A 17,406-nucleotide genomic window follows, 5' to 3' on the forward strand; every position below is an offset into this window, starting at 1 on the left:
GTGGGAGTAACGAATGATCTTTGACAGTGAACCCGACCATATCTTTCAGGACCCAAAATGTCATTAATAGCTTGATTTTCAATGTCATCCATATTAACAAGACCATGACTTGAAGCCGTAACTTCATACTCCGCCCTTTTCTCCCTCAATTTTTCCTAATAATAAAGTAAATAATTAATTCAAATAAAAATATCATACTACATATATAAATAAAACATGGCTTCATACTCCGCCCTTTTCTCCCTCAATTTTTCCTAATAATAAAGTAAATAATTAATTCAAATAAAAATGGCATACTACATATATAAATAAAACATAATTCAAATCCTCTCTATCCAATAAATGTACCATAATTTTTGCAACTTCAGCAGTCATAGGAGTGCTATCTTTTTTTGTATGTGTCATGTCGAAGAATTTGATTCGGCCAACTTTAGAACCAGATGTATTTTCCTACAATGTACCATAATATAATTAATTTGAGTTAGTATATACATGGAATACAAATAAATATGTGAATAATCTATAATACCTCGTCATTAGCTATACAAGCAAAGCTCTTCGATCTAGCCGTGTGAGTAAACTTTTATTGTTGCCTACTAGCAACACCAACATACTCTCGGTCCTATAATTTAAAACAACCACTTATAAAGTCAATATTATAATTCGTTAAAATTATTTTTGAAAAATACATCATACCTGTCCTTTTTGTGAACTCCAAAATTTGACTATATCTTCCCATTGATACATGAGCATTCCAGGTGGGATAGTCTATAGCTTCTCTTCAAGGTTGAGATTATTATTGAAGTATTTCTTTTTTAATGAGCTCTTGTGGTCTCTCCATCTCTTCCCTAACGCTTGCTTCAAATAATCATCAAAGACCTCTAAAGAAAATTTCTCCTATACATCAAATAACTGTTCAAAGTATAAATTACTATTGAATTGTTATAGAGTATTTATTATAATGACATTATTACCTTAACAAAATCCAAAGCCTGAATTTTATTACTATTAGGCATTTCGCGCCATGACTCATAATTGATCGGTAAAAAATTAGCATTACGTCCAACTATGCCTAAGTAATCGGATAGAAGATGTGTTTCTGGGCCAATAGGTTGACCGACATCGTTTCTTGAAACGTTGACACGGTGCCCAGGAGGAAGTCGGTATAATTCTTTCAACGTTGTACGTCCTCTAGTCTTGTGTGTTCCAACATTTTCAACTATATAAGAAATTATTAAATGTAAGTTTTCAAAATGAACAAAATATTAAATAAAGTGTCGAACATTACCTTGAATTTCTACAGCTTTTTCAACAGTTATAGGAACTTCCGAAGAGTCAACAACATTTGATTCCTCATTATTTGTTTGTTCATGCTCTTCAGAAGCTCGAACAATCCGCAAATCACTTATTTTTCTCCTCGGCATGATATATGTAATAAACAAACAACATTTTTAGTAAGAAAACAGTTTAATTAATGAATATATTAAAGGAAACATTTTAAAAGTTAAAACATTATAAATAAATAAATTAAGATATAAAATCTTACGACATTCTTATGTGATATTAGTTGTCATAAATATCTTCATCAACGTCCTCCCGAACCTATTGAAATTGTATTGCAATAGTGATAATTTCATCTAAGTTTGTGCTACTAGAGGTAAAGATTCTAATATTGTTTCAATGTCATCTCTACTTCAATCCCTAATGTCTATCAAGTCTCTAGGAGTATTACGGAGCACAACATACCAACCGTCATCCGTTGGATCGTGACAGTAAAAAACTTGTTTCACTTGAGAAGAAAATGCATATGGTTCATCCATCAATCGTGATAGTAAAAAACTTGTTTCACTTGAGAAGAAAATACATATGGTTCATCCATAGTGTGAATATTAGGAACTAAGCTTAAACCATATACCTCTATTGTTGGTTTTAGACTCGGATCTATGCTATGCTAGTCATTGTTCTTTAGTTTGATATAATTTAATCCTTCATTTATAATTAATATTATACTTCAATGCAAATCACTTTTGTTAATCGGCTAATATAGAATTCTTTTAGTAACGTTAGTAAATGGCAAAGTTATCTACATAATCATATTCCTGCACTTTGCTGTCATTGTCTCTTCATCTATCTCCATAAGTTTTTGGAATGCGAAGACCTTTTTCACTATTAATGTGGTTAACTGATAACTGTAAAAACAAGTTAAGGTATTCACATTAGATTACAAATTAATGGATAAAGGGAGGAGATGCTACAACAAACACGTGTTAATGCGTAAGAGACTAAAATTAGGGGATCAACTGCTAATAATTAGCGAACATATGATCTAACCAGAAGTTTTTTAGTACAAACCCAAGAGAATATACTAGCAAAGATAGATGGTACCCTTAGGCCACATGGTATTACCTTCACACCCAACAGATGCAGAATATGGCACACTGCTACTAATGGCGGCAAATTTCAGTTTCTCCAAACTATATAAAAAAGAAAAGAAAGAAAAAAGGATTCAAGAGAAGGGAAAACTGCAGGTCGGAGCATAAGCCCTCAAAAGCTAGAAGCAAAGTACAGAATCTACTACCCAGAATTAAAATGCCAAATCATAGTTTTTTGCTTATTAATGTTGTTTAATTTGAAAAAAAACAAATCTTATTTCCTGCCTATTGAGAAAAAAGCTCTGAGTTGACCCTGAATATTGGGTTTCAAGAAGAATGGTTTTGCCTAACCTATACTTTAAGCATATGCAAGTCTCAGATAAAATGATAAACTTACATTTCTGCTGTTGAGATTCCATTTATGGCTTTCAGTATATCTAGCTTTTGCCCCAAACCAATATATTTAATTCTTGCTTAGATTTTTTTTAGGCGTTAATAGTTATCAAAGATAAAAAAGAGCCAGTGATTCATTTGAAATAAAAGTGTAATAAGAACAAATATGAAAGACTCTTCATGGACTTTTTGGCATGTGAAATTTCTTTTCAAGTGAGACTTTGAAAGAACTTGGGTGAAGGACAATGATAAGTAATGAAGTGACAGCACCATAATAGGAGACATAAGCTCTTGCAAAAATTAGAAAGTACTTTCTCTGCACAATTCAATGACATCATATTGTCTTTCACCTTTATTTAACTCCCTGTCATTCTTATTTTGTTTTCAAATAGAGAACCAAACATAAATCTATTCTATTTGAAATATGACTGAACTATTGATGTTCTTGATCATACAGTTAAAAAGTTTGTTCATTTCATTTTTTTGATACACAATAAAGCCACCAATCAAGAGGTGAAAAAAGGTTATATTCTAGCTTGTCTTATCTGTCTCAAATTAACCAAGCAAGGATTTAACTTCATTTTCCATTCTCACTTCTCTTAGTATCGTTCATGGATTACAGAACACAATATAAAAATATTAGTGCTATGTGAATTCCTTGACCATAGCATCTATAGTCTTGATGAAAAAGGAAATTGTGCGGGGACTGGTATAGGTAAATTTTGAAACTTGAAGTTTAGATTCCTGCATATATTTTTTGTCTCAAGTCTCAGTAATTGGTAAGATTTAAGAGACTAATTTTCAGTACTTAAGCCAAAAGAAAACATGTCCAGATTTCTGCAAATCGATCTACAATGAACCCAATGTACATCCCCAAACAATCTACAGCTAACACAAGAATATAGCAACTTAATCATCATCGAATAATTTCATTGCAAAAAGAAACTCAAGCCTCATCAACACCAATCACATATGATAAAAATTCAAAGCATCATATTTCAGAAACAATACAGAAATAAAGGAGCATAATGAAAAACCAACCTTTGGTAGAGTAGGTCCTAATTTTCTCACAAGGTTATCTACATGTCTTGTCCGAACCCCATATAAGAAAATTCAAAGCACTAATTATTACGGCTAAACAAATTCCTTGGAGATAAAAATTGATTAGCGCATTTACTACTTTAACTTGATAAAATAATACATTAGCATTAGAATCAGGAAAAATAACAAACTTACAGAAGGCGAATTGCGTGGAAGAGGCACAAATCCTGCAGGCATAGGTAAAGCGCAAATGAAAAGGAGTAAAGCATAGATGAGTTGGTAAAATTAGAGAAATGGTTCAAATTGCTAAAGAAAAAGACCGAGTGAAATCTAGATCTACGAATCCGACTCACGATTCCATACAATGACCTAATCGGAAACAGATCTAAAAGGATAATAGATTTGATAAAAAGGAACCTGGAGAATTTACCGTAAGTAAGAGCACTAACGATGGCAGAGAGTTGAGCGTTGATGGCGTGATGTTGGAGGCCTTGACGGCTTCGAGTGGCGATGAGCAACAGCAGCTTCTTGGGTATTTGGGTATATCTGGCGGAGATGGGAAATAAGAAAAGGGGACCGTGAGAACAGATGGAAAGGGGAAAGGGTTTCGTTCGATATTGATTTTATTAAACATTGCGGCGTTTGTAGAAATAAACGCCATCATTTATCATTTTATAGCGGCGTTTCTTAAAAAATGCAAGTAAAGTATAAGTATGTCACGGCGTTTGTCTAAAAATGTCACTATATATGAAATTTATTGTGGCGGTTTCTGAAAAACACCACTAAATTACAATTGTGTAGCGGTGTTTGTGTAAAAAAAGCCACTAAAGTACCAATTTGTTGCGATGATAGTCTAAAAACGTCGTGATATATATACCCTATTGCGGAGTTTTTCTAACAACGCCACGATATATGTGCCCAATTGTTGTGTTTGTTTAAAAATGCCACTAAAGAATTATTTTGTGGTAGCGTTTTTAAACAAACGCCACTAAAGTACTTATTTGTAACGGCGTTTGTCAAATAAACGCCACTAAAGTATGAGTTTTAGCGCCGTTATTGAAAAATGTCGTTACTGTTACCATTTAGTGGCGTTTTGGATATAAACGTCGCGATATGTATAAATTTAGTGGCATTTTATTTGAAAACGCCACTATATACGTGAAAATAGTTTCTAAAGGTTCATATCCTGATTTTTAATGGAGCGTAAAGAATCCTGAGACAGTTGCCAACAATTTAGAACAATATGAAGAAAGTTATATACATGAGATTTGCTCAATCTAAAAAAAAACTCATATGATTGAAAATTAATAATAAAATAAAATCACACAAAACTCAGAATAAGTAGGGTAATACAAACCCTAGAACCCAGAATTAAGGAAAACAAAGCAAGTTTGAAGCTTTTGAAAGCGTAATATTAAGAAGAATGAACAGTCGACCAAGCTTTGATTCTCTCTATGTTTGAGTCAGCGCGAAAGGAAAAAATTGATTGCTTATAAAATTCAGCACCAAACTTCACATGAATTGGATCAAAAGAACTTAGAAATGTAAAATCTAGGTTATAAAAAAATAACAGAATACCATAATCACATCAGAACAACAAAAGGGGGAAATTACACTTCGATGTCGGAGAAGAAAGGGAAAGCTTGTCGCTGGATACTAACAATTTCGCTACGAAGTTGGAGGGAATAAAAAGAAGAAGATATAAACGGCGAGAATGGAAAAATAGGTGAAGGGGAAAAATGAAAAAGGGTTAAAGGGGCACGGGAAATAGAAATTGTAAACTTACAACGTTTGTAAATACAAACGCCACTAAAGTATTGATAAATTGCGATGTTTGTATAAAAATGCCACTAAAGTATGAGTTTTTAGCGGTGTTTGTATAGAAGCGCTGCTAAAGTACTAATATGTTACGGCATTTATTGAAAAACGCCACTATAGGTGAATGCTATTACGTCGTTTGTATAAAAATGCCGCTAAAGTACTAATCTGTTGAGGCATTTATTGAAAAAACACCACTATAGGTGAACGCTATTGCGGCGTTTGAAAAGAAACGCCGCTAAAGTTACCATTTTGTGGCGTTTGAAATGTAAATGCCACTATATGTTTAAAGTAAGTGGCGTTTACAACACAATTTAAATACTCGTACTTTGAATCAATAATAAGATCAATATCTTAAACAAAGAAAAAAAAACCTCTTACATATAACTTTAAATAAGAATATTTTATTTATTTTTGAATGGTTGCAAATAATACATATGTAAGGTGCCTATTTATAGGCTCGTAAAAATCCTAAAATCATGGTTTTGAGTTGTTCTCGGTTCAATTGGACAACATCGATGTTGTGAGGCTTATTACTAGTTCTATTTGCTCGACGAGTACCCATGCGATGATGCATTCCATTCATAATTTACGCCAACGATGTTGGGTGACGGAGGTCACTTGGGTTCCTATAGAAACTAATAAGCTTGCTGACGAAATTACTAAGTTGAGCTCCCCTTCACTGTAAGAGATTGTGCTCCATTCTTCACCACCGTCGTCCCTTCAGGATACTTTCAACTGTTATGTGATGGGCTTGGATCACAATCAATGTGTCATGTTTTGGCTATTCAATTGAATATCTTCTTCATATTATCTGAGATTTGTTAAAGAATGATTCAAAGTCATCCTATTTTTAGTATTGACTGTTGCGGTTCCTTATTTGTCTGATTTTATTGTTATTTACGTGCAGTAGTGGTTCCTTCTTTCTGTTAGTTTGTTGTGTTGTCAAGCCTATATAAGGCCTATGTTTTTTCCATTCTAAGCATTGAATAAAAGCATAAAGTTTTGTCATCTAAAGTCCATTGTTTCTTCTTTATTTTTTCTACATTTTTGGTATTGAGAGCCAGGTTTGTTTGTAGTTGGGATTTGTAACAAATGGCGACTAACTGCAATGTCGTGAATGTATCTCAACTATCGATTCTAGTCTTCAACAGAGAAAGCTATGAGTTTTGGAGCATTAAGATTAAGACCTTGTTCAAGTCTCAAGATCTTTGGGACTTAGTTGAAAATGGCTATACCGAACCATATGAAGAGGCGAGATTGAGAGAAAATAAGAAAAATGACTCAAAGGCATTATTTTTTATCCAGCAAGCCATTCATGAGACTGTTTTTTTTAAATTGCTGCAGCAAATATAGCGAAAGAAACTTGGGGAATTTTGCAAACAACATTTCAAGGCTCCTCTAAGGTAATGAAGATAAAACTTCAATCACTTCGTAGGGATTTTGAAACCTTGCAGATGAAAGGTGGAGAGTTGGTGCAGTATTTTTTATCCAGAGTTGTTGAAATTGTCAACAAAATGTGGTCTTATGGGGAGAATATTAATGATCAAATAATTGTTGCAAAAATTTTAAGGAGTCTCACTCCTAAGTTTGATGATGTAGTGGCTGTCATAGAAAAAACCAAAGACTTGGAAACATTCATATTTGATGAGTTGATGGGATCATTGCAGTCCCATGAGGCGAGGCTGAACAGAACGGAAGAGAAGACCGAGGACAAGGCTTTTCATGTGAAAGGGGAGGCATTTCCCCCATAAAAATGAACAAAAATGGCGAGGTCATATTGGATCTCGTGGACGAGGAGGTCGTGGCAGAGGACGAGGCCGAAGCGATGGATACCAAAATCAAACACAACAACGAGATAACAAAAGGTTTATCCAATGCTTTTACTGTAAAAAATTTAGGCATGTGAAGGCAGATTGCTGGAGAAGATCAAAGCAAGAACAAGCAAGTTATGCTGAGCAAGAAGATGATGAGATCAAATTTTTCATGGCGTATCAAGAAAATGTAGCAAGCCATAGCAACATTTGGTTTCTAGAGAGTGGGTGCTCGAATCATATGACTGGTGTGAAGTCATTGTTCAACGAGATTGATGAAACCCTCAAATAAAAAGTAACACTTGGAGACAACAAGCAAATTCAAGTAGAAGTGGAGGGCAATGTGGCAATCAAAAGTAGTTCTGGTAATGTGAAACTTCTGTATGATGTTTATTACATTCCAAGTATGTCACAAAAGTAGTTCCTCATGTGTGATCAAAGATAAAAAATCAGATCAAACTATAGTTGACGTTCGCATGACACCAAACAAGTTATTCCTACTTGTTATTTCTGATGTTCAAAACCATGCACTTGATGTCAAAGAAACCAGTGAGTCGAGATTATGGCATTTGAGGTATGGGCATTTAAATGTCAAATGTTTGAAATTATTGTGTCAAAAGAAAATGGTTGATGGATTGCCTAAAATTGAGTCTTAGATACGTGTGAAGGCTTTATATATGGAAAACAATGTTGTCGTAACCAGTTTTTGCCCGGGCACAAATTGCGGGAAAAATAATGTGGATAAATGGTTTTTATTGAAATGTTTTGGGGAGTCGCCATCGGCCTTTTAGGTCAGGTAGGTCGAATACCTAAAAATCATCTTTTAAAAGATTTTTTAAGAAAACATCAATTAAAAGATAAATCGGTCTACGTTTAGCCAAAAATTTGTTTTTTAATAATAAAAAGGGATTCGTGGTCGATTACGTTTGGGGAAGGATTAGCACCCCCACAACGCCCAAATTTGGTCTATGTCGAGTATATATTGTCTCTAATAATAGAAATTAAGAATTCAAATATAAATTTAATTTATGATCTTTTCATATTCAATTGGATAATAAGGAAGAAAAATATTAAAATATTTTTTATAAATTATAAATAAAGTATTTATTTATTTAAAAATATTAGAAAAAGACTTCTAGTTGCTTTAAGACAACTCATTTCTTTAATATTAATAAATAAATAAATATTAATAAGAATATAATAATTTTCATAAAAATAATGAAGTAAATATATATATTTTTATAAGCAAGACATTTATTTATTTTTAAAATACCAAGACATCTAGTTATTTTAAGATTGTCCTTCTGATTATTTAAGAATAAATAAATATTATTATTTAATTAAATGATAAAATTAATTAAATAATACTTATTAATATACATATATTAATATGATTAAAATTAAATAATAAAAAAATATAATAATTTGAATTGAACTAAAATAATTATATATGTATACTAAGATATTTATTTATTTAAAAATATTGAAATAGAACTTCTAGTTACGTTAAGACAACCCTTTTCATAATATTTTAAAATAAATAAACATTTTTATTTAATCAAATATATATATATATATATATATAATATTTAAAATATTAAATTAAACATATTGAAATAATAATAATAATAATAAATTGCATTTAAATAGTGACTAAAATAAATAAAATTAAAACTATAAGATTAAATTACAAAATATAAAAATTAATAGTAAAAAATAAAAATAATTAAAATATCAGTGATTAAAATATAACATATTAAAATTAAAAGCTCTAATTCAAAATATTATGAAATATAATAATTAACAATGTAATTTAACCATAATAATTAACACGAGATTAAAATAAATTTAATAAAATTATAAGGGACTAATCATAATATTTACCCTAAATATATAAACATATACTGGAAAGGACTAAAATAAAATAAAATTCGGAGACCAACTTAAAGGTTCAGAAGTTAGTTTTAAGTGACTAAAATATAAATAAGTAAAATTAGAACATAAAATTAAAAGACATATAAATCTAATTCGAGTGACCAAAATAAATATTTATAAGATCTGATGGTTTACGCGTATGGTTTACCTAATGAGGAATTACATGGAGGTCCCTCACCAAAACTACGTCGTTTGGTGAGGGTATAAATACCCATTATTAAGCCTAAAAGGCTTAATCTCTTCTCATTTCTCCATTTCTTTCTTTCTCTAACAGAGAGAGAAATTTTTTTTCTCTCAACTCTCTCTTAAAACCTCCGCCCGGAGGAAGATCAGAAACCGGCCGGCCGCCATGCTCTGGCGTCGGTCACCACTGTCGGCCACGTGAACGGTCACGGTGGCCGGAACTCAGGAAAATAGCTTCGAATTTCCCTCTTTTAACCCTAAGGCCAAATATGGCCTCCATTTCCCCTAAAAATCCCTAGAATTTCCTAGATCTAAGAAAATACCTTCGGAATTTTCAGTTCTCCGGTGACTCCCTCTTTTAACCCTAAGACCGAATATGGCCTCTATTTCCCCTAAAAATCCCCGATATTTCCTAGATCTAAGAAAATACCTTCGGTATTTTTAGTTCTTCGGTGATGTTTGGGGTTCTCTGGTAAAGTAAGTTCCTCTTCTTCTCTCTTTTTTCTTTCCTTTGGTTTTGTTGCTTGCTGTTGGTGTTCGTCCTTCTGTTTTTTTTCTTTCGCAGAATCGGTGGCTTTTATAGCCACCACGAACCTTGCCACGGACCGGTTATAAGAACGGCCCTCGGTGAGTCACCGAACCTCTAGTGGTGACTCACAGTAGGGTCTCGACGTGGGTGGCCATCTGTGCTTTCTGGAAGCTTGTTCGAGGCGGCGACGTCGTGGCTACAGTGGAGTGGAGCACCTGGCAGTGGAGGCATCGGCAGTGGCAGCAGAGGCGGCGGCGCGTGGTCCCTAGGGTATCATAATCCTAGGGTTTATTCTGAATGCATATGGACCGTTGGATCTTTCCAGATCCAACGACTGATAACATTGGCGGCTGGAGGCTGAGAAGTGTGAAACTCTATCTGTCTTTGTAATATTTATTTAATAATAATATTAAGTATAATAATAATAAAAATTTAAAATGGAAAAAATTAGTGTCTACAGTTGTCCCTCTTTGCTCATTCTTGTGTTAACAAGAATAGAGCAAAGACGAAAAAGACAATAATTTTTTTCATTTGGCTTTTTTTTAGTAGGATGGAAATGTCGAAAACATTCTGCCCAGAGGTCTTATGAATGGCCCTGAGGTCTTATCATCTTGCACTGTAGGTCTTACAGATGACCCAGAGGATTTAAGATCAAGAAACCTTTGAAAATCAGTTTCTTAAAATCTCATTTGGAAACATCCTGCACTGTAGGTCTTATGGATGGCCCTGAGGTCTTATCATCTTGCACTGTAAGTCTTACAGATGACCCGGAGGTTTTAAATATCAAAAAGCTCCAGAAGGCTTTTTGAAAACATCCTGCACTGTAGGTCTTACAGATGACCCGGAGGCTTTGAAAACATCATGCACTGACAGACTTACAGATGACCCGGAGGCTTTAAAAACATCATGCACTGAAGGGCTTACAAATGACCCGGAGGCTTTGAAAACATCTTGCACTGAAGGGATTACAGATGACCCGAAGGCTTTGAAAATATCATGCACTGTAGGGCTTACAGATGACCCGGAGGCTTTGAAAACATCATGCACTGTAGGGCTTACAGATGACCCAGAGGCTTTGAAAACATCATAAACTGAAGGGCTTACAGATGACCCGGAGGCTTTGAAAACATCAAGCACTGTAGGTCTTATAGATGACCCGGAGGTTTTAAATATCAAAAAGCTCCCGAAGGCTTTTTAAAAACATCCTGCACTGTAGGTCTTACTGATGTGGGAAATAGTTTACTATGTAAGAAACTTTGGAAATCGTTTTCTTACTTTTCAACAATTTCATTTTCAGAAAAGATTAAATGAGAAACTTTGGAAATCATTTTCTCATTTTTTTTGAAATAACTTGTTGATTGGGTAACATGCCCCATTTCAAAATAATGCTTCATTTATGGATTGCGTCCATCTATTCTTCAGATATTTGTGTGATTCCTGTATTCGAGGTCTTGAATTCTACCTTATTCTTGTAAGGTATTTTTCATTATGAATCTTCTTTTTCATACGAAAATATGAAGAAAAAAAACCCTTATGTTTGAATGCAATCTAATGTATCAATGTAATGCATTGTCTATTGTGCAAATGATGTTCTTATGAATGCATGTATGTTGATGCAATCTTCATTTGACTTCAAAGTGGTGAACTTGGTCTTCCTTCACTTGATCATTTATTGCCAGGGTTACCTTCGGATATCAGTGTAGCCACTTATACTATCAAGCTTTCATTTTTGAAGAACCATTTGATCAACTTGTATATTGTGTATTCTTTGTTTCATTAAAGTCTCAGAAGAAATGTTTCATTTATGGAATTCTTGTTGTAGTCAGAACTATGACCTCGATGCCCCATTTTTGTTTTTGATAATATCGGCTTTCTTTGCTTGGACTTGTGTAAAAATCCAATAAAGCTTTCATCTTTGAAAAGAGAATCTATCATCTTTGAAGAATGTAGATGTATATATTGCCAAACTCAGCATGGATTAATTAGGAGAGTAGAGTCTGTTCTAATTTGACTTTGGAAGCACATCACAAGGAGGATTTATCCTAATTCCTTTCATGTCTCCACATCTAATTGGATCTCGAACAAAGCCATTCAGACCATATCATGTCGAGATGTTTAACAACAACTTATTGTTCAATCTTAGTTGGCTCCACTAGTTTCTTGTTGTTAAAATTTCAGCTCCACTTCTATGGAAAGAAATCTTCATCATATCTTACTTTTAATCTTAAGGTTGAAGAAGAAAACCTCATCTTGGGTTAACAAATTAAAATATCATGATCATAACTTTGGTTCAACACCATAATCACTGGTGGATCTAACATTTGACAACACATTCATTCTTTCCTGTGGCTTCTGCATAGATGTTCCGTAAAACATTTGACAACACATTCATTCTTTCATGTGGCTTCTGTCCCAAATTTCTCAATCATTGAAGCTTTTTTCATAGTGTTCAAAGTTTTTGTATGATGTCACAAGACCACTTGAGAACAAAACTCAGTGGGAATACAAATGGGATGATGGTGTATTTCATGACCAAAAAGTTGGTCACATTTAAAAAATGTGCTAGTGCCGAATTGAATAAGAGATACCAACTGATCTTGATATAATCTCAAACAAAGGAAAGTGTGATACCGATCATGTTTTCTTCCATAATGAGTGTTGTAGGAAGTAGAAACACGTCATCTATAGGAGCCATGTATAGAAGGATGTTCATGGAATTCTTGTTGTTGTAGATAAAGCGCACATGATAAACCAAATAGATGAAAACTCAGTTCATCCTGACTGGCAATGATAACCCCAATAATAACGGGAATAAGGGTAATATGCATAAGTTGAGCCTCTTTATTCAATGTCATCAAGTAAAAAAAACTAATGTGAAAAATAGCTTTGTAACCCTAACAGTATGGTTGAAACTAATTGCCAGAAACCTCAAAGAAATATGTCTAATTATCACTGACACACAAAAAACCAAATTAAAGGCCGAGATCTTAAGAAACTGAACCCTGGATCAACTGTGGTGTATCTTAACAAAGAACACGCTGTCATGTGACACATGGTTAAGAAGATTGGGTATTTGAAATGATACTTGCTGAGTAGATATTTGTTCAACAACAGGACCCTAATGTAACTGCTTGCTGAATGAAGCAATTATGTATAATCAACTCTATTGTCACCGTTTCATCATTTTCATTCTTCATACCTTTCTGTCTCATTGGAAATATTTTCTCAAAACAATGATCTTTCCATAAGATGACATGAGTCTTCAGCATGCCCTAACATTTGCTAATACAAACGTTCAAAATGAGTTAATATTCCAATTTCTGATTGAAATGGACTTTCAGCATGGCCCATCATTTGTTGATACAAACGTTCAAAATATATCAATATTCTTAATTATGATTGAAATGGGGTTTCAACATGCCCTAGCATTTGTTTTTTTATTGATGTGAGCTTTCAAAAATGCCCAAATATTCACACTGACGTGGGCCTTCAAAATGCCCCACATGGATCATTTTTGTCTAAAATGGGCTTTCGAGATACCCCAATATTCTATTTATGGTTCACTCTCAACGTCTGTTTGACTTGAATATCAGGATCCCCACGAGGTCCAATTTTGACAATGCACTATTGTAGGTACTTGTGGCTTTATTCGTGCCCCAAATCTGTTTATCTTGAATACTCTCATTCTGGTGTCACTAAACAACAGTGTTGTTCAGTATCTTAAAGCATTCTCTTCATGTTGTCATAAACTTAAGAAGTAATTAATCATTCTGACGGAAATGTCTGAGATATGTGCCTCTTCTGAATGAGTGCCTATTTTTTTGATCTGGAGGGATCTAGTCAGATAGAGTGGTATAAATCGCTTGGTAATCCATTCCAGGCTGACACAATGGCTTATCATCTTTTGGTTTTAAGAAACATGTTCCCCAGGGTATCAATGTTTTGTCTCTTTTCTCTGGGATCGATGATGCAGAGATTGCCCTCTACAAGCTCGGCATACCTTTGAAAACAGATGTACAAGAACTGAATGATGATCAGTTTGAGCAATTGATGAGTAGATTTGGTGGATTCGACCTTGTTGTCGGTGGCATCCCGTGTAACAACCTTACTGGAAGAAATAAACATCACTGGGATGGATTTGAGGATTTTTGTTGGTGCCTTTTCTTTTAACAATAGCCTACAATTTCCCGTGGAATGTCCAAATACCCCCAAGTGGAAATCACAAAAACTATCTTGATCATAACTATGAGCAGAAGGGTTTGGTGGCATTTTCATTGGCCTTGGAGTAATGTACTAACCTTTAATCAAATGAGGATACAAGTCTGAAATAAAAGTTTGGAACACCTTCAAAGTATTTCTTGATCGCATGACTTTCTTTGCTCGATCCGAACAACTACTTGCTCTTTTTCTTTTGCAGTTGCGGGGAATCTGGATACTATATTCGTTCATATCATTAGCTTTCTCTTTCTGATCCTTCAGGTTTCTGGATGTGACTTTTAAGTTTCCTTTGTTGATTACATTTTCAATTAATTCTCCATTTGTCATAAGATTCCCGAATTCCTTCGTGGGATTTGCCAATATTAACTCAAAGAAAAGAGGGGATATCATGGAACGAGTGAATTAACATATCATCAAAACTTAAATATCCTTCCATTTTTTTGCAAAACATTCTCAGGTGGATTAGGGGGCAACTGGTGCCATCATATTTCTCAAAATCTGGCATTTTGAATTCATGGGGAATAACCAAATTTGGAACCAAGCTGATCTCTCTTGCTTCTAGTTCTTTGTGGGAGGTATTAACACCTTTTATATTTCTGATTGCTTCATCCATCCTCTTGAATCTCTCCTTATATTGTGAATAATTAATGACGCTATTCTTTGGGTTAGATTGGGATGCCCCAGGGTGTGTTATCATTCTCGACTCTTCAATCTGATATCATGGTTGCTCTTTATCAGTTATCTCTTCTTTATCAGATGCCATCCCTTGAATAATTTGATTTGATCCATTTATTCTTTCCTTGTATCCTGAGGTAACCCTGTCAATTGTTCTGGCCACTGATCTTGTAGTCTTTCATAAGATTGCTCCATTGTTTTCATGATGATGGTGAAGTAAAATGAATGATCTCGGTTTTACTGTTACAGAAACCTCTCAGGAATTATTTACATGTTTTTATAATTAATGTGTATAGCAATACTTAAATAAATAAAAAATGTAATATAAATGCGAAAATGCATAAATGCAAAAATAAGAATGAAAACTGTGCAATGCAAAAGCAAACATAAAAGTATGAATACAAAATGAAAATGCAAAGATGTGAAATGCAAATGCATGTATGAAAAGGTATTACTCAAGAGTGATCATCTTAAAACATATTTCATTGAACATAAAAGTTTCGGTGCATCAAACAAAACTTTTACATGTAGGGGACAACTTTCAGTCCTAATTCCTCTATTTCCCTTAAAAGCCAAATTAACTTCCACTCATACTCAGGTGTGGAGTTGTCAACCTGCTTTAATTCTCTTGTGAAGCCAGCTAAATTCACCAGCTTATGAGCCACATTGTTTACTTGAGCAGCAGCTTCCTTCATGATATTCTCTTTTTTTCCTTCATCTTCTGTGTCAATTCTCGAAATTGTAGACAATGTTGTTCATTTTTTCTTGTGAGGGAATCTTTATGTTCAAGAAGTTATCGTACAAGATCCCCATAATCATCTAAACATTTCTTCAATATTTTGTTCTTAGCTCTAGTGGGTTTTAATTCAGTATCAATCTCATGTTGATGGATATGATATAATGCTTCCATGTTGGTCATAGCACTATTCAACATTTGATTTTTGAATTGATATTTTCTCGATTCAATGACAATTGTATTGAGTCTTTCTTCCGCAACTCGTGAATCATGATAAAACTTCTTGGCTCGACCTTCATTTATGTTACAGTTCTTTTTCAGTTTGGTGACCCCTGTTATCCACTCTTCTGAGGTGTTTCCTATGCCAGCATTTTGAAAGGCTTGACTGACCTTTTTGAAATCTTCTTGTATGGTTTCCAGTTCTGTGCTCAATTTCTTGTTTTCATTCTTTAAATGATGCATTTGAGCCTCGTTTATCAGTACATTTTCTTTCTTTTGGACTCTCCTACTGATATTCTTACCTTTGACCACTTTTGGTATTAATCTAGCAGGACCTTCATTTAACAAACTAGGTTGATCATTTATCCTAAACTCTAGGATTCCATGATCCAAAAGACATTGGACTCGATGTTTGAAGGCAAGACAATTCTCAATGGTATGTCCTTGAGCTCCGACATGATATTCACAATAAGTGTTGATGTCATACCAATTCGGATACGGAGGTTGAAACAGCTTCACATAATGTGGAGCTGCTTCTCGCGCTTCAAGTAGCTTCTCGTACAACTCCTCATATGATATAGGGATAGCATCAAAATGAGAACTGCCTTATCTCTTGGATTGAACCTGAGTTTTAGATGTCGGGAGCAACTTAAATTTTGATGATTTCAGATTACATGATTTCATCTCATCTTTAGGAGCTTTTACAGTTGTCACCGTTTCCTTGGTATCTCCAGATAACTTGTGAATACAAATGATGATTTTCTGTAATTTCTCAAATTGGTTAGGATCAGAAGTCCATTGCATATCTAAGATTGCATATTTATCTTCATTGAGCTCTCTCTCTTTTTGTGCAGGAATCTCTTTTCCTTTGGCCAAAACAGATATTTTACCCATCATCTTGGACATCTGCTCTCTTATTTCTTTTATCTCCTTTTGCTCTTCAATGGGCATACGATCTTTGGGTTTATAGCTCTCATCTATTTTCGGAGTTCCCTCGGGATGACATTCCATGGTTGCGTCATATTTTGCTTGATCATAAAACGTTTTGTCAATTTATGAATTCTTTCCAATTTGATGAACAGTCTTTCAAATCAACACCTTTTGGTTATGCCATGATCATGCAATGCAGACAAAAGAAATCAATATAAACAAATTAGAGTAATGTAAAAAATAACATGCATGGGGGAAAAATAAGAAAAAAAATAAAATGGTTAGTACCAATTAATGGAAAGAAAAGATTCTATCTATCATGGTATATAATATATTCTAACCTCATGCTTTCTAGTTCCATACTTTGTTTGGAAAAATTAACATAACTGCATGATTTCTAGTTCACATGCATTTATTTAGAAAAAATGAAATCAAATAAATTAAAAGCTAGAGCTTATTTCTCTTTTGTGTACACCTATGGACAGGGTTTCAGTTTTGTCTTAGATCAAGAGAATTTCTAGGGTTTATTATATATAGGGTTTT

At 33.9% G+C, this 17,406-nt stretch overlaps 2 long non-coding RNA genes across 2 annotated transcripts; both read right to left on the reverse strand.

The window, feature by feature from the left end:
- Window positions 1–412: 412 nt before the first annotated feature.
- LOC120162908 lies at window positions 413–868 on the reverse strand. Its single transcript, XR_005519588.1, has 3 exons — window positions 697–868; window positions 530–622; window positions 413–450 (listed from the first exon to the last, which is right to left on the reverse strand). It is a non-coding gene; the product is annotated as an uncharacterized LOC120162908 (long non-coding RNA).
- Window positions 869–2,155: 1,287 nt separating this feature from the next.
- On the reverse strand, window positions 2,156–4,435 carry LOC120162918. Its single transcript, XR_005519592.1, has 4 exons — window positions 4,237–4,435; window positions 4,002–4,033; window positions 3,807–3,852; window positions 2,156–2,474 (listed from the first exon to the last, which is right to left on the reverse strand). It is a non-coding gene; the product is annotated as an uncharacterized LOC120162918 (long non-coding RNA).
- Window positions 4,436–17,406: the final 12,971 nt, after the last annotated feature.

The sequence above is a fragment of the Hibiscus syriacus genome, unplaced genomic scaffold, assembly GCF_006381635.1.
Source record: "Hibiscus syriacus cultivar Baekdansim isolate YM2019G1 unplaced genomic scaffold, ASM638163v2 tig00111410_pilon, whole genome shotgun sequence".
In the NCBI taxonomy this organism is placed as follows: Eukaryota; Viridiplantae; Streptophyta; class Magnoliopsida; order Malvales; family Malvaceae; genus Hibiscus; species Hibiscus syriacus.